The sequence below is a fragment of the Labeo rohita genome, chromosome 9 (assembly GCF_022985175.1).
Source record: "Labeo rohita strain BAU-BD-2019 chromosome 9, IGBB_LRoh.1.0, whole genome shotgun sequence".
NCBI lineage: Eukaryota > Metazoa > Chordata > Actinopteri > Cypriniformes > Cyprinidae > Labeo > Labeo rohita.
This window is the reverse complement of record NC_066877.1, coordinates 32812391-32838875: the sequence shown is the minus strand read 5'-3', so window position 1 is coordinate 32838875 and position 26485 is coordinate 32812391. Positions and strand designations below refer to the sequence as shown.

Sequence of the window (26485 nt, the reverse complement as noted above, 5' to 3'; positions counted from 1 at the left end):
TTCTACAATTACATCTATAATTTGCTTTATCAAAGACATGTTCATATCTGTGTAATCATTTGACTTTTTGTTGGCAAATTCATTCACAATGTTCAGAATTTCACTCACTTGTACGCTCTCTAGGAAAATACTATTTACACTATGTGGAATAATACTACAATCAATATTTTCATCTGGGATGTTTTGTACTAAATTAGAGCCAATATTTACAAAATAATTGTTGAATTCATTTACAATTTCTTCGGTCACATATATGTCTGAATTATTTTTAGTTATAAAATCAGGAGTAATAATTTTGGCCTTGCCTTTATGCAAGACTGTGTCTATTACGCCCCACATATTTTTGATACTGCCTTTATTTTTATCTATCAAATTGGTGTAGTAATCCTTTTTTTGTTTTCTTATAATCGATACCAGTTTATTTTTATACTTTTTATATCTACATTCTGCATCTTCTGTTCTTTTTTTAAGAAACATTCTATACAGATATTTTTTTCTTACAAGCATTTTTCAACCCATTTGTCATCCATGGTTTGTCAAAAGATATTTTCGCAGTTTGAGCACGAATTTTTATTTGTTTACAATTTTTATCATATAAATTGATAAGTGTAGTCATGAAAGCATTGTAGGCATTATTTAAGTCATTCGTATATACTTGATCCCAGTTTTGTCTCTTAAGATCTTCTCTAAAATCCTCAATAGCTTTACTAGACTTATCCCTTATGATAACAAAAGAGTTATCTTGCATAGTATTAATACAGAAATTATCGTAAATTGTAAATACAGGGAGATGGTCACTGACATCTATCATGAAAATACCATTAATAATATCACCATGTAAATTTGTATATATGTTATCAATAATCGTGGCACTATGAGTTGTAATTCTGGTTGGTTTGGTTATCATTGGGCATAAACCTGCAATTCCCATATAGTTCTTAAAGTCATTAATTGCTACTGTGTTACCTAAATCTATATTGAAATCACCACATACAATTACTGATTTATTCTTTATGTCATCAAGCATTTCTATGATTTTTTCTATAAACAAATCAGTAATAGGCCCAGGTGGTCTATAAACACAAGTAATTAACACATTTTTTCCTTTATCATTTATAATTTCTATCGTTAATGCTTCCATCAAATCTAACTCAGCTATAGTTTTTTTCTCAACTACTTTACATTTCAGTTTAGCATCAACATAGAGAGCGACACCACCTCCACCTTTCCCCATCCTATTAACATAGAACATGTTGTAACCTTTAATCTGTACACTATCAACTTGCTTTTCCTTCAACCAGGTTTCTGTTACAGCAATCACTTTAAATGTCCATTTTAAATCACTTAAAAAGTCATTAATCTTTGATAATTTACATTTCAAACTTTGACTATTAAAGTGTATGATGGAAAATGCATCATCAGAAAACCTGTGTGTAATCCCGTTAAACTCTTGTGTTGTATAGTAGTGACATTCCCCAGGGGCTAGTATATTTTCAGCACAGACAGTTTCCATGTCAAATATTTTATCACTGTTTATATCAATATTTGAAACCATTGTCGAAAGTGTAAGTGCTTAGAACAAATAGACCTTCTAATAAAATCGTGCAGGCCCAGTCCAACAAAACCAAATAAATCCATTATTCTAATCACAAATTTCCATATTGACAAAATTATATTCATTCCCACAATGTTTAACATCGGCATATCTTGAGGTATATCAAAACCGCATCGAAAATGCACAACAGAATTTTGCCACATTATTTCAATTGATCGAGATCTTTTGAGTCTCTTAACATCATGACTTTAGCTTGTTCCGAATTTGACCCATTTAGCTGAATAAATACCTTACAATTCCTTGTCCATGTCGCCTTAATTTTTCCAATTTTCCGCAGAATGCGGGCTTCCCTTGCAATGTTCGCCATTTTCTGCGTTAGATGCTCATTCAGATACACCGCTGTTCCTCTCAACTTTTTTCCTTGGCTCAATAATTCATTTTTATGTTTCCGAGTAACGAAGCGCATGACAATAACAGGCCTCATCTTGTCTTTGCGTGGTAGAGTATGGCACGCCGAGATGGTTTCCGGATCCACATGTATGTCCTTCTCTGACAAAAATCGAAGAACCTGCCTTTCCAGTGTTTGCAAATCTGCTTTCTCCGCATCCTCGCTGACACTGCTACCACTTGCAACGGCTTTCGCATACGTCCGAGGTGTAATAGTCAAGCCTGTAATTAATACATCCTCCACTCGCATATGTTGTTCAATGTTATCCAGCCTTCTCTCAAGTTCGTTGATTATTTTGTTTTTAGCACTTATCATATCTTTCAGTTGTTTCACCTCTTCTATAACTTGCGTTAGTTTTGTCAACTGTTCGGTAACTTTGACGAGTTCCCCGGACATATGACTGAGTGACTTGCGGATTTCCTCCATATCGCTGTCCATTTTAGGCTCAGTTTTCTTTGGCGGTGCCATTTCCAAAATGTCCGAAACTTCTTTAAATTTCTTACTTCCAAGTTAACCAAGTTATTTCTTACTTCCAAGTTAACAAGAAATAACTATTATAAACTGTTGTAAACTCTTAAGTTTGCAGAGCACTCACAGCACTCACAGAGCTTTCGCATGCTTACATGAACAACTATGGAAAAAAATGTATTTTTATTAACCACAGTATTGACTGTAAAAGTATTAGGGTTGGGAATCTTCAGGCACTTCACGATCCGATTCCGATTCTGGGAGTCCAAAACGATTCTTGATCTACATCTTTTCCCCAATAAATTCTTCTGCTGTGCAAATAGATCTTTACAACCTTACTTTTTAATCAGAATTGTGGTTTCTTTGTTTTTTGTTTATAGTTGGAATATCTGTATGTCAGTACTGCCATCTTAAAAGTAGGGGTGTGAATCTTCACTGGTTTCATGATTCAATTCAATTACAATTTCATTATCAACTCAAAATCACTATGCATCACATTCTCAGTTTTCAATATCACTGCACATGGCTACATTTTCATGTAAATTTTATATAAAATGTATTTTGTGCAAACTTTATTTTTTATTATATAAACAGGCTATTTTTTACAACAATCACTTATTTAAAATAAGTTTTCTTTAAGTATCTGAAAGTTTTCAGACAATAGTTATGGGATTTTCTTTTTTCCTCAACATTATTGCCGTTTGATTATTACTGATGAGATCACAGACAGTGGCAGCTTTAACAGACTGTATTCACACTAATGCACAGATCTATTTAGATATATCAGATGTAGCGGAAAGCGCTGCGCTGCGCTATGAAACCCATTCCCTTCAATTGCTTGCGCTGCCCGAGGACGGCTTGTTTCTGCGTCAACCAAAGCACACGTGCTGCGGAGCGCACCACTGGTGCACAGGCCGCTTCTCACAGTGCAAATTCTGTGCAATAAAGCCCGACACATCTCTAGTGCGCACACGTGCCACATGCAGGAAAATAACCAAGCTCAGAATCGAATCTGAAATATTCAGAATTGATCCAGAATCGTAGAAGAGAGAATCACGATGCATCGGAGAATCTATTTTTTTCTCCCACCCCTAAAAAATATTGCTAATTAGTAGGGATGCAACAGTACAGTTAGTCCACGGTTCAATACGTACCTTGGTTTTTAACCACGGTTTTCGGTTCGGTTCGGTTCTGATATCTTGCCACTTAAATGTGTTTTTTTTTTTGCAACAAATGAACAAAATGGTCCTGTAAACCTCTGTACACTGGAAAAAGTGCGGTTTAGCATATGTCTTCTTAATTCTTTTGAGAGAGGTATTATGTTTTTGCAAAATAGAATGGATTTCATTCATACTGGAAGCCAGAGGCACCATTGTGCAAAAAAACACATATGCGTCGAAGAAGTATCACTAATGACGTTCCGTTCTAGTTTCTCTAATATGGATAAAAGCATCGGTATTGCTGTAACTGATTAAAAAACAAGACACAACGTTAAACGTTTTGAATGATGAAATGTAAGGACAATAAACACTCGTCTGCAATAATATATGGTTTATCTGTGTTCTTAAAGCCATCTTGTGTGTTTTCATAAGCCATTACTAATCGATTTAACGGTTACATAGAATATGAGTATAGAATTTATTGTCTGCCTCATTCTGTGGTAAGAATCCACATCAGATCACAGATTTCAAACACTCGACTGATGTTGTGAAGTTATAATGTTATTATAATTTTTGTTTTTACAACTCTTTTGTTGGACAAGAGGTTTAGAAAGGCTTATCATTGCATGTCATTAGAATGGAAGACGCTCTGCGTGTGTTGCTTTTTCAAATATAAGCGGGGAAGCATTTCCTAATTTCAGCACATGAAATCGCGGGCACACATACAGCAAATTCCGAGAGAAATAAAACAAGGAAGTTATTTAAATGCAAAACCAAAAAAACGCAATTCACAAGCGCGTATTGAACCGTGGATGTCGTACCGAACGGTTCGATATTATATTGAGTATTGTGACATCCCTACTAATTAGTAGCTAGTTCATATCAACTAATGTCAAGAAATGAGACTTCATTGTAAAATGTAACCAACAGTGTTGAGGAAAGTTACTTTTAAAAGTAATGCATTACAATATTGCGTTAATCCCTAAAAAAATAACTAATTATGCTTCTTAGTTACTTTTTATGGAAAGTAATGTGTAACATTATTTTTGCATTACTTTCGCATTCTGGGCAGGGCTTGCTTGTTTGTTTTTAATATAAAAAGTTCTATTTTTGACAAATGTAAAAGCCCTTTCACACCAGAAAATGAAATGCGTAAGCGTCTTAATCCGAAGTAATTTTTGCTTGTTGGTATGGTTAAACTGGATCATTGAAGGTCAGCAGCAAAGACATTGGTTAATAAAATTGGATTAAATACGCGAAAGATATTTGTGTTATTTAACATTTAATTATTGCGGGTTTGTTACATTCTGAGTTTGCATTTCTCTGTTTCACAGCGTACACAACGCCTCTGTACTTGCTCCTGATTTCTCTCAACATGGGGACAGGACACTTGTCAGTCAATAAATAGGAAAACAAAGTAACTGGCGCTCAACTATTTTCTCGTAAATAAAAAGTAATGTGTTACTTTACTAGTTACTTGAAAAAAAGTAATCTGTCACTTGTAATACATTACCCCCAACATTGGTAAACAATAATCTTTTGAAATATCAGTGGTTTATTGTAAATAAGCATGGCAACAGGGTTGATGTAAGATTGTCCTGTATAAGCTCAGCATAAGATCAACCATTTAAAAAAAGAGACTTCATAAAAAGAGTTCACATCTAGAAAAGATGATGATGTCTTAGCATTTATGGAAAAGTCTACAAAGGGGAAATAAATGGAAAAGAAATGTTATGTTGACTAAAATCTAAAAATATATATGGAGGCAAAATGCTAGCTTGAATGTAAATATTTGCTAATACAGCAAAAAGTTTGAAGTTGGCAGGATGCAAAAAAAGTAACGTCATGATGAAAGAAAATGTATTAGGAAAAATGTCTATAATAGCACATTGTTCATTGTTCAAGTATTTTTGCGTTTGAAGAACGGCCCATATGCGCGGTGCATTATCTGATGCAGTTAGTATCAGTAGCATCACCTGTTTTGGCGGGTGTTCGGCGTACATGTGTACTGACAGTAATGGCTGTGCCGTCTCCTTCGTTTGCTTTTGTTCTCTTTACTGTAGTTCTCAAGTTGGATAAGCAAAATAGGTGTTTGATGAGGATCGTTCCTCCCCGGCGTTTTTCTTCCGGGCAAATCAAAGGCAGTAAGTCACTTGTCTTGTTGTGAGGAATGGGCGCCAGCTCGTGCTTTCTCTCGGGTTTATTTGAAATCCAATATGAATTGTGCTGATGCTTTGAATTTGCTTTTGTGACCTTGGCAGCGTTTTCTTGGCAAAGACAGTGTTGTATTGTTTAAAATGTGTTCTGTAAGTCGACTCCCGGAGGGGAAGTCTGCATATCAGAGGTTTGTCTTTATGTCCCAGGTGTCTTTTAGTACTTTATGCTTCTGTCGCGGATGTTGAAATAGTCTCTGTGGTCTCCTGTATTCCCTGGAGGGCTGATTTTTCTTTGAGGGAAATAAATGCAGTTTTATGCTTGACTTGTGGCCTCGGCGCACTCGTTTCTGTCACCGCTAAGTGAATTCTGTCGGAAAATGTAATCTCTTCATGATTAGACGAGCTCCCGTTCCCATACGGAAACCTGAACGTGAGCGTACAGTCACTCGAAGTGTATTTCTATCTGCTTTGCTTATGTTTTAATTGCTGTTTGGAGTCTGGTGGCTTGACATTGACGTATTGATCAGGTCTTAGAAAAGCCTCAATAACAGGCAGATCTAATTGATTACTCCGCATTGACATGCAGGGGCATTATGCCTCACCACGAGCACAGACTGGGAATATTGATGTGTGAAATTAATTCCAAGCATGAGCGAGGAATGACTTTCACTTATTTGAGCTTGTTGTGCTACTGTTCTAATGAAATAGCAATTTTCCGTTTTCTTGCACATTCCAGCACGAATGTGTTCGGGAATATTGTGTTTGAGGAAATTAGACTCCCCGGCCAAAACGCATTGGCAGCTTTTGCACTTGTTATCGGTCTTTCGGTTTTGAACCTTCTCCTGTGTGTTAAATCAGCTCATTATGCCGCTGTATTTCCAGTCTTCTTTAATTTGTTCTGTTAGACAGGCCGTCTCCGTTTAAAGGTGTTCTCCGGGGAAAACTTCAGCTGCAGACAGAGAGGGTGTTAAGCGGAGGGCAGCCGATAATGATCATCTCTCCGACTACTGAAAGTTGCTTCTAATGATCTGCAAATAAAACACAGGTTGCCGCTATTGTATTTGCTCGTCTGAGGGATTCTCCTGACAGCACTTCTGAGACAGGCAACGTGTAGCACTCTCATAATCGCTTAATTATCAATTAGCAATCTCATAATGGTGTTTCCGATGTCATATGTTTACAGTTAAGATCAAAGTGTGGATATGGCTTATATCAATGCTCTGTAGAGAGAGTGAATTAAAAACTTTGCACCACTGCTGACTTTCAAACCATGTCAAGTGGCTAATCAGTATGGAATCATGGGAAATGACAACATGACATGCTGATTGATGCTGTTAGACAGTAGACAGGGAAATAGCATGAGATTCCACTAAAAAACAGGCTGCTGTTTGAAAGTTTGCTGTTGGTATAGGGGTGTGCGATATGTATTGTCTGCGATAATGTTGTAATTGATGTTTTAACGATGTTCAATTTGACATTGAGTATTTTGCAAAAACCATTTAAAACACCTACGGAGTGCAGTGCACTCATTACACTCTTAAAAATAAAGGTGCTTTACAAAGGTTCTTCACAGTGATGCCATAGAAGAACCATTTTTAGTTCCACAAAGAACCATTCAGTCAAAGGTTCAAAGAACCATCTTTTTATAATCTGAAGAACCTTCTTGTTCCACAAAAGAACCTTTTGTAAAACAGAAAGGTTCTTCAGATGTTAAAGGTTCTTTAAGGAACCATTTACACAAAAAAGGTTCCTCTATGGCATCGTGAAGCACCTTTATTTTTAAAAGTGTACGTGAAGTCTAGACTTGTGCCCGTTAACTGCGTTCTTTCACTGCAGGATTCAGGCTATTAAAATACATTTAGAATGATCACAAAATCAAGACATGGGGACTTGACTTATTCCACTTCATATAGTTAATCAATATCACACGAAGAGTGCCGTTTCCTTCACAAAAAATTAACATGATTATAAATGTAATATTGTTTTTTTTTTGTATGTTTTACAGTTCAATAAACAAGAATTCAGAAATGTTTTTACGTTTTTTCTCCAACAAAAATCATTCCAAACAGCCACAGCATTGCTGTGCGTCTCTGAGCAACATGACGGTGTTTTGTTCCTCAATGATATGAACGTTTAAATGATTCTGTTCAGTCGCAATAACTCACTTATTAACTGTGACTTGCTGCCACCTACTGCTGGTTTTAATTCCACATTAAAAGTATCTTTTCATTATTAAAAAATAATTTCAAATATCAATATTCAACGTTTTAAAATATCAAAACATTGTATATCCATTTGTAACTACAGGTTAAATGCATTCATGACCTGCATTAAGCAGTGTGTAAATGCATCTAAATGCCACTTCAGATGCAGCTTCTGTTCCCTCTGCATTGCACAAATTGTGTTGATACTGATTTAATTTGCTTGGTAACAGCCCAAATGTAAGAATTTGACTCAAAAGATAATGCACACTTTAAAAGGGTTTTAAAAGGGCTTTTTAAAGGGTAAAATGCCCATAATCAGTAAATCAGTTTAAACTTATTGGAAAATATTAATTTATATCAGTGTGAACTGACCATTACACAGAATATGAAGAATATCAGAAAATTTAGAAGTCAGTTGTCCATGGTAGTCCTTAAAATACCAGCACAATAACACACTCAGCAAAATATTGTCTAATTATCGGTATCGATAAAATCCCAGAAAATATCGAAATACACCCCTGTGTTGGTATGGTTTTTGAAAGAAGTCTTATGCTTACCAAGATTGGATTTGTTTGATCAAAAAATACAGTAAAAAACGTACAATTAGTAAATATTTTTACAATTTAAAATAGCTGTTTTGTTTTTTAATTTATATTTAAAAATGTAATTTATTTCTGTGATACAAAGCTGAATTTACATCATTACTCCAGTCTTTAATGCCACATGATCCTTCAGAAATCATTCTAATATGCTGATTTGCTGCTTAAGAAACATTTTTATTATTATCAATGTCAGTGTGCTGCTTAATATTTTTTGTGGAAACTGATACATTTTATTCAGAATTTTTTGATGATTTTTTTCATAACATCTTGAACATTTTTACTATGACTTTTGATTGATTTCATGCGTCCTTGCCTGGTAAAAGTATTAATTTCTTTAAAAAAACAGTTGTGTATATCACTTGCAAATGTTATATCACGTCCACTTAAAATAACAGATTGTAATATCGTTTTGTGCATAGAAATGATACAGTGTCTGGTTTAACTGAGTCTTTTCTGAGCCAAATGATATTCATCTATTCAGATGTGTCTGCTGTAAATGCATCCAAGCGATTCGACCCATCTGAACTGAGTCACACCAGCCCTCCGTCAGCAAGCAAAACTATACCTGAATGCATGAGAGGCTTTTTACAATGCCAGGGCCACACACTCAGAGCATAATGCAGTTTTTACTTTCACGTCACAACTGCCCCCCCCCTCTGCTCTCAGTCAGTGAAGCTCTTATCCAAGGCAAAGGATTACAGTTTTGCCCATTTATGTAAATGGATATCTACTGAAGCAGTTCAGATTAAACGCCTTGTTTGCTGCGGGCTACGTCAATAATATTTCACAGCCGGGATTTGAACCACTAACCCTTCTATGCTCTTTTTCCTGCAGAGCATCACCTAACAAAAATATTGGATAGGCCTGTATCACGCACTGCGGTCTGAAACATGTCACAGCCACTCCGGGTAAATGTTCTGGGGATTTGAAAAGACTTTGATGCTTTTAGTGCTACCTAAACAAGAAGCAGTTCTTTTTTACTATATTTGAAGCTGAAATGTGTAATTTTTTGGCCTGCTTGCATCACTAAATTGCAAAAAAGATGACTGTTTTAGAACAGGTTTCATGGGCCCTTACCTTGTCTGCTATTAGTTGGTCATACAGATCCCGCTGTTGGCTGAGTGATTGGTTGTGTCAGACTGGTTGGGATGCACAAATAACAATACTTTGAGACAAACAGGGAATCTAGGAATTCTAGGACATCAACGCACTGTATTTGCTTGTTTGTAGTTGGCGATGCACAGTACGTTATGTTATAAAAAGTATAATAATGTTAAAAAGAATGACTTCAGCTCTACAAGTAGACTTGTCAAAGACATGTCCAGGTCATATTCATTCGTTCATTCGTTTATTCATTCGTTCATTTACAAGTACCAAAAAAAAAATTCTGTAAATATAAATATGTTATTTTTTTCTTTTAGATTTATGTGATGTTAAGGGAAAAACAAGAAAATTTTATAAAAAAGATAAAACCCCACAATAAAAAACAAAAACAACTATAAAAATGATTAAAAAACAGCTACAAAAATTATAAAAAAAAAAAAAAAAATTAAACATGTTATTTAATATAAAAAGTTAGTTTTCATTTACAGTTATGTGATGAAAAATTTCTATAAAAAGATGAAAATGCTGTTAAAAAATCAATTTTATTCATGCATTCGTTATTTATTTACATTGTTAAGGGAAAAAAATAATAATAAATTGGTCATATTACACCCCAAAATCTGACCCCAAAATCTGATCAAATTATAAAAAACAACTACCAAAATTATTTAAAAAAAATAAAAGTTATACATTTATTTCATTTAGATTTATGTGATGTTAAGGGGGAAAACAAGAAAATTATATAAAAAAGATAAAAATGTTTTAAAAATGTCTATTTTATTTATGCATTTGTTATTTATTTACATTGTTCAGGAAAAATTGGCTCTATTACACTGCAGTTAAAATATGTTATATGTATAACTTACCTAACTTACCTTATATATATATGTGTGTGTGTGTGTGTGTGTGTGTGTAACTCTGGACCACAAAACCAGTCACCACCACCACTAGCCAAGTAGCATGGGTATATGTGTAGCAATAGCTAAAAATACACTGTATGGGTCAAAATGATCAATTTTTCTTTTATGCCAAAAATCATTAGGGTATTAAGTAAAGATTATATATTAAATGAAATATATTAAATCTTCATTTTTTTATTAGTAATATGCATTGCTAAGAACTTCATTTGGACAACTTTAAAGGCGATTTTCTCAATTTTCTCAATTTTTTTTGCACCCTCAGATTCCAGATTTTAAAATAAATAAAAATATTGTCCTATCCCAACAAACCATACGTCAATTGAAATCTTATTTATTCAGCTTTCATATGATGTATAAATCTCAATTTTGAAAAATTGACCCTTATGACCCTCATGGTTTTGCAGTCCAGGGTCACACACACACACATATTTATACTGTATATATTGTAGTATTTTTATTGTTACAGTAGTGGTAATCTATTTAAAATGCTTATTTATAAAATAAAATACTGAATACAGTACAGTAATGAAGAAAATGTGCTTATTTGTCACGAATGTCACAAAACCAGTAACCAGAATCTTCAGATATATAATCCAGACATGTTCTTGACAGTTTTTTGTGTGATTCACCTTGAAAGAAGGTGATTCACTGTGACAGATATCATGAAAGAAGCGAAAACATCCTCTTACGGTTAAGTTATCTGACATGTGGCAACATCTCAAATCATCCCACAAATGATGCAAGACAAGAAGAGTTTTATCCCACAACTGTGAAAGAATTTATTTTCTTTCACTTTTCAGCCTCATGACGACTCAAATGCAAGCACAGGAGAGAGAGAAAAAAAACAAAACAAAAAACAGTTTTGTTGCCATCTGTCTGAGTATTCCCTGACTAATGTAGCTTACAGTCCCTCAGAGATGTTGCTTAAATTCTGTACAGATTTGTTCCATTAGATTGCCTCCATCTAGTTGTTTTTCCTCCCGCTGCTAACAGTTCAGTCTGAGTGCGGTCGCTATCCGCCGCTTTATTTCCTGCTGCTACAGGAACTGACAGCATCTGGCCACATCAGTCAGGAGAAACGTCCCACGTGGAGAATATCGCCGTATTCTTCTCCGCGGAGAACGTCGACCTTCTAAACGGAGGCTCTTTGAGGGCTCGTCGATGTGGGTGTGTTGTTAAATGCACGGAGTGCGCGGTGCTCTGTGTACCGCCAGAGGAAAGGAGCCAGATTATTTATCCAGAGAGCTGGAACATGAAACAGGTCAGCGAGCCGCTATCGTGTCACTAGACGGTGCAAAGGTAGGAGAGCAATTCTGCCTCTGATCAAACGCATGTTCTGCCTGGGTGATCTTGCAGGTGGGTGCAGCGGAAAGCTTTCTGCTTCCGTCCCGGATTCCTGACGGAGAAACGGTGTGTCACTTTGTTACCCTCTAACGGATGTGAGCGATGACAGATGTGTCAGTGTGCTGCCTTTGAAATATCACTGCTAAAAATACATGAAATATAATAATGACAAGAGGCAGGCGGAGATGAGAGATAAAGGACAAAGAGACACGGCTGTCCTAATCCAGTTATGATTTGTATAAAGGAAAAATAGAAACAGACTTATCGCACCGCATTTTGCCTGCTGGTGTAGCCGTGATAATCTCCAGGTTGCAATTCTGATTTGATGTTATCGGATAAAACCGCCTGTGATATCTCTAATCTCATGTTCCCCAGTGGGCCGCGTTTCTAAGTCTGAGCAGCGAAGATGGGATTTTCCAAGTATGAAGGAGGCCAAAAGTCTGAGACCAGAAGTGAAAATGCTTGGAATAACAATGTGAGTGAAGTTTAATAGAAAACGGACTCTTGGAATTTCTTTAGTATCTCTTATACACTCTTGAAAATAAAGCTTTTTATTGGCATCTGTGATTCCATAAAGAACCTTTAGAGAACATTGTCCATAAAAGATTCCTCTGCAGTGAATGGGTGCCGCCAGAATGAGAATCCAAACAGTTGATAAAAGCATCACAATAATCCACAATAATCCTTCAGTTGAGCAATTAATGTCTTGTGAAGTCAAAAGTTGCATGTTTGTATAAAACAAATGAATCATTAAGGCATTTTTTAACTTTTAAACCATCGCTTTTGGCCAAAATATCAGTCTGTAATTCATAATAATGCTTCCTCCAGTGAAAACGTCCTGTTCTCCTCTCACATCAAAATTTACCCACATATTTGTGGCGATTTGTTTCTTACAAACATAGTGCTTTTCGCTTCAAAAGACATTAATTGATGGACTGGAGTGGTGTGGATTACTTGTAGATTATTGTGATGTTTTTATCAGCTGATTTGACTCTCATTCTGACGGCACCCATTCACTGCAGAGCATCCTCTGGTGAACAAGTGATGTAATGATTCTTTGGGGAACCAAAATGTTTTTTCTATGCCGTCGCTGAGAAAAATGTCTTTTTCAGACTTTACTTTTAGAAGTGTTACAACAGCAACACTAGATTCATCAGTGGTTCCTCTGCAGTGAATGGGTGCCGTCAGAATGAGAGTCCAAACTGTTGATAAAAGCATCACAATATTTCACAATAATCCTTCAGTTGATCAATAAATGTCTTGCAAAATGAAAAGCTACATGTTTGTATAAAACAAATGAGTCATTAAGACATTTTTTGTCACTTTTAAACCAACACTTTTGGTAAAAATATCAGTCCACAATCCAAAACAACACTTTCTCCAGTCAAAAAGTCCACCCCCTGTTCTCCTCTCACATCAAAATTCACCCATATATTTGTTTAGGACAGTTTTTGCTTGTAAACAGTGCCTGATCTGTGCATATTTCTCTCCTGTTTCAGACTAGATTATTTTTCACTGGAGTAACCAGTAGTATGGATAGAGGACTCATATATATATATCTTAATGAGTGATTTGTTTCTTACAAACATGCAGCTTTTTCGCTTCACAAGTCATTAATTGATGGACTGGAGTGTTTACTTGTGAATTATTGTGATGTTTTTATTAGCTGTTTGGACTCTCATTCTGACGGCACCCATTCACTGCAGAACATCCTCTGGTGAGCAAGTGAGGGAATGATTCTTTGGGGAACCAAAATGGTTTTTCTATGCCATGGTTGAGAAAACTGCCTTTTTCAGCATATACTTTTACGAGTGTTATGAAAGCAGCATTGGAGCAAAATCTGATGACAGATTCACCAATGATTCCTCTGCAGTGAATGGGTGCCATCAGAATGAAAGTCCAAGCGGTTGATAAAAACATCACAATAATCCTCCACTGAGCAATTAATGTCTTGTGAAGTGAAAAGTTGCATGTTTGTATGAAACAAATCATTAATGCATTTTTTTTTTTGCCAAAATATCAGTCCATAATCCAAAACAACACTTCCTCCAGTGAAAAATTCCATCACTTGTGCTCTCACATCAAAATCTACCCACATATTTAAATAGAATTGTTTAGGACAGTTTTTGCTTGTAAACAGTGCTTGATATGTGCATATTTCTCTCCTGTTTCACACTAGATGACTTTTTACTGGAGAAACCAGTGATATGGATAAAGGACTTGGTTTCTTAATGATTGATTTGTTTGTTAGAAACATGCTGCTTTTCGCTTCACAAGACATTAATTGATGGACTGGAGTGGTGTGGATTACTTGTGGATTATTGTGATGTTTTTATCAGCTGTTTGGACTCTGACGGCACCCATTCACTGCAGAGGATCCATTGGTGAGCAAGTGATTAATGATTCTTTGGGGAGCCCAAATGGTTTTTCTATGCCATCGCTGCAAAATTGTCTTTTTCAGCCTTTACTTTTAGAAGTGTTATAACAGCAACACTGGAGCAAAATCTGATGACAGATTCACCAGTGGTTCCTCTGCAGTGAATGGGTGCCGTCAGAATGAGAGTCCAAGCAGTTGATAAAAGCATCACAAGAATCCTCCAGTTGAGTAATTAATGTCTTGTAAAATGAAAAACAGCATGTTTGTATAAAACAAATGATTAATTAAGACATTTTTTTTCACTTTTAAACCATAAGGTCTGGCCAAAATATCAGTCCATAATCCAAAACAAAACTTCCTCCAGTGAAAAATACCATCACATAGTCTCCTTTCACATCAAAATCTACCCACATATTTAAATAGAATTGTTTAGGACAGTTTGTGCTTGTAAACAGTGCTTGATATGTGTATATTTCTCTCCTGTTTTAGACTAGTTGACTTTACACTGAAGAAACCATTAGTATGGATAGAGGACTCATATGTTAGTCAGAGGCAATGGTTTCTTAATGATTGATTTGTTTCTTATAAACATGCTGCTTTTCGCTTCACAAGACATTAATTGATGGACTGGAGTTGTGTAGATTACTTGTGGCTTATTGTGATGTTTTTACCAGCTGTTTGTACTCTCATTATGACGGCACCCATTCACTGCAGAGGATCCATTAATGAGCAAGTGATGTAATGATTCTTTGGGGAGCCGGAATGTTTTTCCATGTCGTCGCTGAGAACTTTCTTTTTCAGCCTTTATTTTTACGAGTGTTATGACAGCAACACTGGAGCAAAATCTGATAATCATATTCTCCACAAGAAAATCCGAGTCATATAATCAATTTCACTTTTTTGTATATTTGATTAGTTTATTTCAAAATCTCTGTGATGTCAGGCTTTTGTACCCCACGCATCTATTGTTGTCTGTACTGCACAAGTGCTAGATGAGCAACTTTGGCTATAAAGTTTTTCAACAGCCCTTTTCTGGTGCCAAATTCATGGCTCTGTAACTGAAATATAATGTTGGTAAACTTTAAATTACCAGTGCAATTTAGTGGCATTTCCAGGGTGCAAAATAATATTTTGATTTGATTTAAATGAACTAACAGCCCAAATAATCGATTACCCAGATTAACAAAAACTGCTGATTGGAGTTTGCTACCAATTCCTATCCCAGAAGTTGTTTCTCCAAGACAGTAATAAGATTAAATGGCGACTTTTCTTCCTTTTATATGTTTCTCCAAAGAAAATAACACGAGTCTCCTCTAGAATTCTGCTAAAACCAAAGCTCCTGTGCACATTATTTTTTAGCTCTGCATTACAGCTATAAAAAGCTAAATTCCCAAGGAATTTAAGGAGCAAATCTAAAACAAAGGGAAAACGTCAAAATATTTGTCATTCTGCATTATAAATGCACAAGCAAGTAGAAAATAGTGAAAGTCATGAATAAAGCAGCTTATGGGCTCCAGTCTCTTTGTGAAGTGTGCGGCTTCTAGTGCGTTTAACGTGTCTGTAATGCAGTGTAGATTGAGCTGAGATATTTGAAATAGAGTCTGACATTCGGTCAGCATGAGTGCAGTGGGGAATGGGTTTCTGTAGAGCATTATAGGAAGCCTGTCAGATGAGATTGCTGGGCGGCATCCGGTTAAAATGCAGGCAGTTGCAACAAACCCTATGCATTAAAAAAACCCTTAGATTTCCAATGATTGCTAAAGACTTTCTCATAGCTGCAATTAAAATTCTCTCGTCATTTCTGTCCTTCATGTTGCACAAAACCCATATGGCTTCCTTTGTTCTGTGAAAGACAAAAGATATTGTTTAAAGCAGAAAATCTCAGCTGCTTCTTTCCATACAAGAGTAGTAATGCAGTTTTGGATGAATAAATAATGACAGTTTTCATTTTTGAGTAATTAAATGAAATGCCATGTGAATGACAGGCAGATCATTTCTGTTTAGTAACAACAAAAGAGTGTGTTGTACACAAATTCTAGCTCCATCAGTCACATCTTAACCTTTTAAACCAGTGCTTTAGTTGTGTTTACTTGATGAGCTCATAGTCTTGTTTTAAAATCAGCCAGGAGATCAATGAGAGCCGCTCGATTTTACAGCCCCTCCTCTTCAGTCACTTTTAATAAACAGATGATCTGTCTTTACAATCCAAAGCTGCCATTTTATTATCATTGACTAATGGATATGACAAGCACAGGGTCAGTGAACAGACGGTGGGCGGTTCATAGACGTGCTGTCTAACTTAGATGTATTGATAACACATTATAAAGCTTATTACAGCATTTCAGAAGTGTTTTTCTAGTATTAGTACAAAATACTAGTATAGTATTTATTAAAGTTTTGAATTAGCATTTATGATTTCAGTTTTCATTTTTATTTTATTTAAAGGCTCTAAAATTGTCTTAAAAAGACATCTAGTAAAATAAATAAAATAAAATAATATTTTATTTATAAAAAACACTTTAAAATTAAAAAGTAAAATAATATTCTAATAAATATAGTATGCTGTAAAAACCTAAAATCACTATTTTATTAATGAATTAGTTAAAATGCCCTAAAATTGTCTTAAAAAGACATCTAGTGTGCGTACTAACTGATGTTTACGGCATGTAAATAAAGACACTGTCCTAAACAAAAAAAAAAAAAACATAACATAACATAAAATAAAACAAAACAAACTAAAATAAAATAAAAATTCTAATAAATATATAGTATGCTTTTAAAACCAAAAAACACAATTTATAAATAAATTAGTAAAAAGACCCTAAAATTGTCTAAAATTAAAATTATATTCATCTGATAATTATATTTTATTTTATTTCAGCTTTATTTCAATTAACAAAAAGCTTTTTAATAGTTTTAGTTTCTTAGTCTTAGTTTAAACTGACATCATGAATATTGAATAGGTGAAGTAGCTTCCGCTAATTAATATTCAAGAGCCAATGTAATAAGGCTTGCAATGTGTCAACAACACTTTTTTGTCCCACTAAACAGTATATGAAAACATGCAGTTTCAAATGTAGTTTTTCTGTCCAAACGGCCAGTTCTTGACCAGAGCGAGCTGTCGAAAGGAGCAGTCTTTACACTTCTAGTCATACGTCTGACTCTGCAACACTAGGTTCACAGATGCATCCTTGTGCATTGCTCCGCATGCCGGCAGGTTTCATACAGACTGACCTCAAAGTTATTAACAGATATTTTCAAGGCTGAAGTGCCCTGTTTTTTTTCCCGTTATTACCAGTCGCTGCCACGCTACTGTATCTGCTCAGGATGAGGGGAAGGAAAAGGGCAATCAATGTTCTTGGAGAGGCTGCAGCCCGGCCGCTTAAGCGATGGAAAACAAATTCTGTGCCAAGTTCAGTCTTCATAACTGACACCTCACGGATCGGATATTGAGCACCACGATTTATTACCAATGAGAGCCTGACTGCTCCTAGAATAAAAGCAATAACTCACTGAGTTCCAGAATCAGCCACGAAATCTTTCCCAGCTCTCGAGATTTACTTTAACCCTTTAGCATCCATCAAATCTGCAGAACGCCTACCTGAGGTCTTTAACCGAATGAAGATCCGCTGCTGACAGCTGAGTTTAGAAGTGATTGTTCATTTATATCATATATTATTTGTTTTACATTGAGCCAAAAGAGTGTTTGCATAAGCCACAAAATGTCATTGCATTAAATAAGAAAATAACAAAGCGAGTGGCATTTATTTGAGAAAGAGTTCAAACACACTTTTCAAATGAACATATTTGTTTTGGGTTTAAATGTAATAAGAATAGGATCAAAGCAAGTTTTTTGTATAAACTGTTTATTAAAAAGATTTACATCTTAAATGTAAATACACAAAAAGTAAACTTTAACATCTTTAAGAAATAATCTAATTTGTATTCAAGTAATCAATATACATTAATAAGAAAGTGATAAATCTTTCTAGAATTTGTACCATGTTTTGCAACATAATTTTCTTTCTTAAAATGCTTTATCAGTTTTTTAAATGCCCTCTCCCCCTTATTAATTCATTTAGTCATTCATTCATTCATTCATGTATGTATGTACACTACCGTTCAAAAGTTTGGGGTCAGTAAGACTTGTAATAGTCTTTAAAGAAGTCTCTTATGCTCATCAAGGCTGCCTTTATTTGATTAAAAGTATAGAAAAAAAACAGTAATATTGCAAAATGTTTTTACAATATAAAATAATGTTTTTTATTTTAACATACTTTAAAATAGAATTTATTCCTGTGATGAAAAGCTGAATTTTTATCAGCTGTTACTCCAGTCTTAAGTGTCACATGATCCTTCAGAAATCATTCTAATATGCGGATTTATTATTAGAATGATCAATGTTGGATAATATCAACAGTTGTGCTGCCAAATATTTTTTGGAACCTGTGATTTTTTTTTTTTCAGGATTCTTTCATGAATAACAAGTTTAAAAAGTACAGTGTTTATTCAAAATATAAATATTTTATAACAATGTAAATTATTTATTATTAACTTTTAATTATTAACTTAATACGTCCTTGGTGAATAAAAGTATTAATTTCTTAAAAAAAAAAAAAAAATGTACTGACCCCAAACTTTTGAACGGTAGTGTATGTGTGTATGTATGTCATTAGGTCAATTCATTTCGATATAATATCCTTTTATCTTCTGTGTATGTTCTTGTATGTATGTTGAACTGAAAACTCAAGACCAGAAAGTTTGCACATTTTGAAATAAGAAAACAGTTGATATCCTGTTCAAAATGAATTCTAAAAGTGCAATTATGTCTATAGTTAATGTGATGAACTTTGTACACCAGTCAAACATTTTTTGGACAGTAAGATTTTTTATGGTTAATGTAAAAAGTCTCTTGTGCTCACCAAGCCTGCATTTTTGTTTTTTATCCAAAGTACAGCAAAGTACATTTTTGAAATGTTTTTTTTTTTATTTAAAATAACTGTTTTCTATTTGAATACATTTTAAAATGTAATCAACATCATTACTGCAGTCGCGTGATCCTTCAGAAATCATTCTAATATTTGCTTCTCAAACATTTATTATTATTATTATGTTGAGATTGTTTTTATGCAGGTTTCTTTGATGAATAGAAAGTTCAGAAGAAAAGCATTTATCTGAAATAGAAATCTTTTGTGACATTATAAATGTCTTTATCATCACTTTTGATCAATTTAAAGTATCAAAGAATCCTGAAAAAAAATGCACTCAACTGTTTTAAATTTTTATAATATTAATAATTATAATAATAATGTTTCTTTAACAGCAAATCAGCATATTAGAATGATTTCTGAAGGCTCATGTGTTACTGAAAATTTAGCTTTGATCACATGAATAAATTACATTTTAAGATATATTCAAGTAGAAAGCAATTATTTTAAATATTTCACAATATTACTGCTATATTTTAGATCAAATAAATGCAGGCTTGGTGAGTACTAGAGAATTCTTTAAAAAACATTAAAAATCTGAAAACTCAAGACCAGAAAGTTTTGCTTTAACAGCAAATCAGCATATTAGTATGATTTCTGAAGACTCATGTGACACTAAAGACTGGAGTAATGATGCTGAAAATTTAGCTTTGATCACATGAATAAATTACGTTTTAAATTATATTAAAAAAGGAAGCAGTTATTTTAAATAGTAAAAATATTTCACAATATTACTGCTGTATTTTAGATCAAATAAATGCAGGCTTGGTGAGCAGAAGAGACTTATTTAAAAAAACATAAAAAATCTTACTATCCAAAAACTTTTAACTGGCAGTGTATATCCACTAAAAATCATCAGCTGATTAAAAGACACTGAGCCATTGTTTCACGTTCACTTGTGTCTAATGCAATAACATTCATACATTTTAAGTGCCTGAATACTTTTTGGAGGTGCTTTATTATTTGCTTATGTGCCAAAGAACTCATTTTACTTCTGTAATCTGATGTATTTGCCTGTGTTCCTTTAACAATGAAAAATATTGGCTGGAAATTGTTTCTACCCATCAGAAGTTGATTGCATCTTGAATTATGGATGTTATGTACCAGAATAAGAGGGTTTTTTGATATCAGCCATAAACGAAAGTCATTTTCGAGGAGGAGCAAGTAAGTATATGTGAATAAATAATTACCTTTTTGCACCATTGAATTGTGCAAGACTAGGAACATGTATTAAGCAAGTAAATAGAGTGGGTTTTGATGTCGTATAAACTTTAGGCTCAAATTACAGTGGTTTGAACCGTACTGGATTGTCTTCGTGCTGATCATTATATGCTAACTAACGCTTTGATTAGCTTGTAATACTACAGCCGTATTCAGATCACAAGCATGTCAAACAACACAACCCGTCTTATCAATTCACGCCTTCCCTTTTCATCTCTCCTCCTCTTCTTTAACAATCCTTCTATTCTTTGTTCTTTAACACGCCATCTGAAAAGACATTTGTAATCAAACGAACCTCTGGAGTGTAAACCTCAACAGCAGGTGGTCCGTCCTTGGCATACTAATGAGCAGGGAGTGACACATCAACACAGACCCAGACTTCATGCAATATGGTCTTTCTCAAGCAGCCTGTAACTTGAAGCTAGTCAAATGCAGTCGGAGATGTCACATCCGCAGACAGTTTTCATGGAAATCTCGCCCTCTTCAGTTGCAAGTTTGACCGATTATAAACAGATCGTGGTGACAGACTAAACGACTGTTGCTGACGTTTCCTGTCACGTATTGCGACGCCGCAATTTGGCAGCAAATCAATGAGAAACTGGCTAAAATAAGAACGGGAGTCAAGAACGGACATAAACAATTAAGGTTGAGTGACCCTGTCTGTGTGTGTGATGCATATTTGCTGTTGACAGTTTTTTATATTTACATTTATTCATTTAGCAGATGCTTTTGTCCGGAGTGACTTACAAATGAGGAACATAACAAGCAATTTGTCACAGAGCCGACATAATTCATAGTATACGATGTCAGGTTTATTAGAAAGATGAGAAAGCAAGATAGAATAGAGGTGAATATGAGATGGAATTAATTAATTAATTTATTTTTATTTATTTATTTATTTATTTTTAAATACATTGGTTTAAGGTTGTGGGGTGGTTAAGTATTAATTATTATTATTATTATTTTTTGTATATTTCATTTTTAGAATTTTAATTTTATATTTTATTATTTAGTAATTTTGCAATGTGCTTTTGTTACTTTTTTAATGTTCCTATTTAGCTTATATTATTCAGTTCAGTTATGACAACATTCCCAGTTTTCAAATTTTTAATTTCAAGTTTTTCATATTTTGTTCTATTTCAGCTAAAAATTTCACATTTTGAAAATTTGAATGACCAAAAATAGTCATTTTTGCACCATTCAGAATGGAATAAAAAATGTGTTCTTAATTCCAAATTTTTAAATTTGATTTAAAGTTTAATTGCAATAACAGAATGCAAAGTTTGTATTTAAAATTTTAATGTAATAAATTTAATTGTAATTATTTTTAAAAGACATTTACATTAATGTGTTTTTTATACTAATAATTATTTAATTTATATATTATTTATATATTCCATTATATTTAATATATTAACTTTTGTGGACCAAGGTGGAACGCTTAATTACCCAGAATGCAGTAGCTGTGTTGAATTTCTTCCTGTCTTTGCAATTCATTAATCTTTGATTTTTAAATTTTGTATATCTTCCAGTGTGTTATTTTAGTATTATTTGTTATTGTAATTTCAAATTAGTTTTTTTTATTATTATTTTAAGATTTTTATTATTGTATTTTTGTATTTCATTTTTAAATGTTTTATTTCATTTTATATTTTATTGTTTAGTCATTTTATAATATGCTTTTGTAATTTTTTAATATTTATTTTTAGGTTAAAATTATGTTAAATTAAGTTTACTTATTCAGTTATAGTATTTAGTTCATTTCCATTAGATGCAACATTCCCCATTTTCTAATTTTTAATGTACAAGAAATTTAAACAAAAGTTATTTTTATACAAAGAATTGTTTTTGAAATATTTGATTTATTTATTCCATCATATTTAATATATTGACGTTTGAGGACCAAGGTTGAGCCCTTTATTACCCAGAATGCCATAGCTGTGTTGAATTTCTTCCTGTAAATTCCTCTTCCTGCTTTTGCAATTCAGTAATCGTTGATTTTCCAATTTTGCACAGTCCTGGTTCATGCACAGCTTCAGTGAGATTTTTTTTTTAACGATTTAAATTTTTTTGTAAACCATTTTACAGCTTTTCACAATCAAATCATTTGTTGATGGATTAAGAAACCCCTCTAAAATTTGTCACATTACAGAAGTAAAATAGGTTGCAAACACAATTCCGCATTGACTTCAGATATACACTGCAGTAAATATCTAAAATGACTTCTGTATCCTTTGCTAATGAAACCTCATTGTCATTAGTCAGTGAGTGTTTGTGCTGAATCTAAGTGGCTGTTGTATAAGACTCATTAACACTCTTTGCATTTGTTTCAGTGGCATGATTCTGGCGTCAGGGTGATTGATGCACCGCCACCTTAGATATATCACAAAGTCCATGTGTAAATGCATTGCACTTGTCTCGTTTAGCAGTCGTGCAATTTGTCGCTGTGAGCAGTTAAACACAAGAGCCAGTCGGCCATCACTCCTCACACTGCTGACATCAGGTGATCGCTCTCACAGACGACATTGCTCTTCTCTATTCAATAATACAGAAGCTAGTTCGGCTATGGCCCCAGAAATTGAGGTTGCCTATTTCCCAAGGCAGAGGCGAGTATTAGCAGCTTGTCGGAGGCTTTTTTTCGCTCCTGTCCTTCTTAACTACATTACTCGAGTGAGGTCCTTGTGCTCGTAAAACAGGCGATGAATATAGAGAGGGTCAACTACTGGTTTCTGGATGTGAGGATACGGTTACTGTTCCCCTGTCTCCCATAACTGAGTTTAAAAACCATCCTCAGCATCAGCTGATTTCCTATGGGAGAAACTAAAATGTTCTTAAACGAGACAGTGGCGATCCTTAGTTCCCGATTCGTACCACGGCCCGACATGTACCTTCAGGGGGTCCGTCTTCCATCAGAAATGGGTCTCAGAACAGCTCTGCTGTAGTTTGGGGCAAAAATGATTTGGTCCAGCAAATTGAGCAGAAAAAAAGATTACTGTTACTGAAAAGGTTCAAATGTGAAGTAAAAGGTACTTAGTAGATAAGCTCTGTCTTCAACATTAAAACTGAAAAGCATGACAGATGCTTTAAAAAATGGTTTATTGAGCCTTTATCCAACAAGACGGGGGTGAAAACGTTTGATCAGAATGAAGATGTGTACATTTTTTATTATTTTGCCATTTAGTGCTGCCCTTCAGAAGCTACAGAAGGTACTTGCATGTTTCAAAGAAGACAAAATAAGTTAAATTTACCCTGATCTTCAAATTCAAACAGTTTTCACCCCCTGGTTTCCTTCTGGAGCATCAGTGAGTGTTTGAACCTTCTGTAATAGTTGCATATGAGTCCCTCAGTTGTCCTTTGTGTGAAAAGATAGATCTCAAAATCATACAGTCATTGCTGGAAAGGGTTCAAATACACAAAAGTGCTGAAAAACCAAAGAATTTGTGGAAACTGCAGGATTTTGTGGGCAGTTTGACTGTTCAGGACAAACAAGGGACTCGTGAACAACTATCACTATACAAAAAAAACACAGCTGTGGATCACTGAGGTAAAAACACAGAGTAAGAATCAAACGTATGTAAACTTTTGAACAGGGTCGCTTTTATAAATTCATATATTATTTTCTCTTGTGGACTATATGTAAATGTCTTTTATGTGAAATATCTTATTCAGGTCAGTACTAAATAAAAAAATAACATGCATTTTGTATGATCCCTCTTAATTTGGTAAAATAATTCATTAGAATTAATTATAATAAATAAATAGTGTGTTTGAGTAGTACTGTGTTTGATTAAATCAGGCGCTTATGGCATTCATACTGTCATATAGTGAAGCTCATATTTGGAGCTCATATGGAGCTCATATTTGAGAAGGAAAAACATCTGAGCAAAACTTGCAATTTGTTGCAGAAACAGATATTCATATGGCTAAAAAGTAAGTTAAAATTCTGAGAGCTTGTAATGTAGATCAATGTTTTTTTGTCACTATATAGAAGACTACTTACAAAAATGCATATAAACATTAATTTTCACTTTTAAGATTTTTAATGTTTTTAAAGAAGTCTCTTATGCTCATCAAAGTTCTATTTGTTTAATCAAAAATACAGGAAAAAATAATATTATGAAAAATTATTGCAGTTTAAAATGACGGTTTTGTATTTTAATATACTTTTAAATATAATTTATTTCTGTGATGCAAAGCTAAATTTTTTATCAGTCATTAGTCCAGTCTTCAGTGTCACATGATCATTCAGAAATCATTCTAATATGCTGATTTATTATCAATGCTGGAAACAGTATTTTTTTGAAAGCTGTGATTCTTTTTTCAAGATTCTTTGATAAATAAAAAGAACAGCATTTACTCAAAATAAAAATCTTTTCTAACAATGTAATTCTTTACTATTGCTATTTATCAATTTAACACATCCTTGCTAAATAAAAGTATTATTTTTCTTTCAAAGAAAAAATTTACTGACCCCATTTTTTGAAATGTATTGTATTGTAAAATATTTCTATTTTAAATAAAAGCTGTTTATTTTAATGTTTTATTCAAAGAATCCTGAAAAAAATATCACAGGTTCCAAAAAATAAAAATAAAACAAAATAAATAAATAAAACAATTAAGCAACACAACTGTTTCCAACACTGATAATAAATCAGCATATTAGAATGATTTCTGAAGGATCATGTGACACTGAAGACTAAAGTAATGATGCTGAAAATTCAGCTTTGCATCTCAGGATTAAATTCTATTTTAAATTATATTAAAATAGAAAACCACTATTTTAAATAACAATAATATTACACTATATTATTGTTTTTTCTAGACTTTTTATCAAATAAACGCAGCCTTGATGAGCAGAAAGGAATTTAAGTAAATAGCAGTGTGCATTGCAATACAATAATGATTAACTAAAAACTGATATAGCTATAAACTGTATCAGATGACAGAAGACAAGCAGTAGATTATGTGCAACAGGTTTTTCAGCAAAGTTTTGTTCATGCTCATTTAGAGACCTTTAAAAATGTGTGTATCAGGCTTTAAAGGGTTAATATTGCTTTATATGTTCCTGTAGCAATGCAGCTAGCAATGCCAAGGTCATGGGTTCAATGCAGGAAATACATAAACTGATTAAATGTATGCAGAGTAAGTCACTTTGGATAAAAGCGTCTGCTAAATGCATAAATGTAAATGGTTTTCGATCCAATAGACATTTTCGTTGCCTTGGTTACCTTATATTAATAATATATGAGGAGAAGTATATCTCTTATGTCCATAATGGTCACCGTTTCTTTTCATAATTTCAATCACCGTTTTGCCCTCACTAGTTGTATAGAAATGCTCCTGCGGTGTGACAAATGAATTTTTGAAAAGAACTAATATTCCCTGTAGTCGTTTAATTAATATGCTCGCACAGCTACAAAAAAGCAACAATTACAAAACAATTAGGGAAATACTGTTTAAAATAATTTTAAAGGAAATGTCACACAACAGGACATGTCTGCTACTCATTTTCACTGAACCCTAATGAGAAAACGAACGTGTTTCAATATGTGTCTGTTTTGATTAAACACTGAAACTAATGTTAAATTTCTCATTTCTCAGACCTTTTTGCCAACGTTGTGGCTAAAATAGCAGCTTGTGGTTTAAATGCTGCTCACATCTTAATCAGTTATGTCTGCATAACATTATGAATTCATCACAGATATGTCTTGATTATTTTAGTGTTTATTCACGCACATTCAAAGCACACGATTTTTCATAACGCTTTTTCATAACGCTCATAAAGCTGCACAAATAGTGTTTTTGTTGTTGTTAAATTCTGCTGATTTTGCTTTGCTGGCTTTTCCAGCATGCACTGGGGCATGGATAATTATTGTGGATGTATTTGGTTGACTGTTTAGCTTTTTATTTACTCTGTTGATGCAAATTGTCTCATTTA

At 33.8% G+C, this 26485-nt stretch overlaps 1 protein-coding gene across 15 annotated transcripts in view; it reads left to right on the top strand.

Annotated features, from left to right (window-relative positions):
* b3galt1b (UDP-Gal:betaGlcNAc beta 1,3-galactosyltransferase, polypeptide 1b) overlaps positions 1-26485 on the top strand; it is a 211668-nt gene that overhangs the window by 4352 nt on the left and 180831 nt on the right. The window contains exon 1 of one of the 15 annotated variants that reach the window (XM_051119796.1): positions 11789-11878. The exons of the other annotated variants lie outside the window; for them this stretch is intronic. The gene's annotated coding sequence lies outside the window, so the exon portion shown is untranslated. Of the gene's footprint in view, positions 1-11788; positions 11879-26485 lie in introns of those variants that run through there. 15 annotated transcript variants of the gene reach the window in all.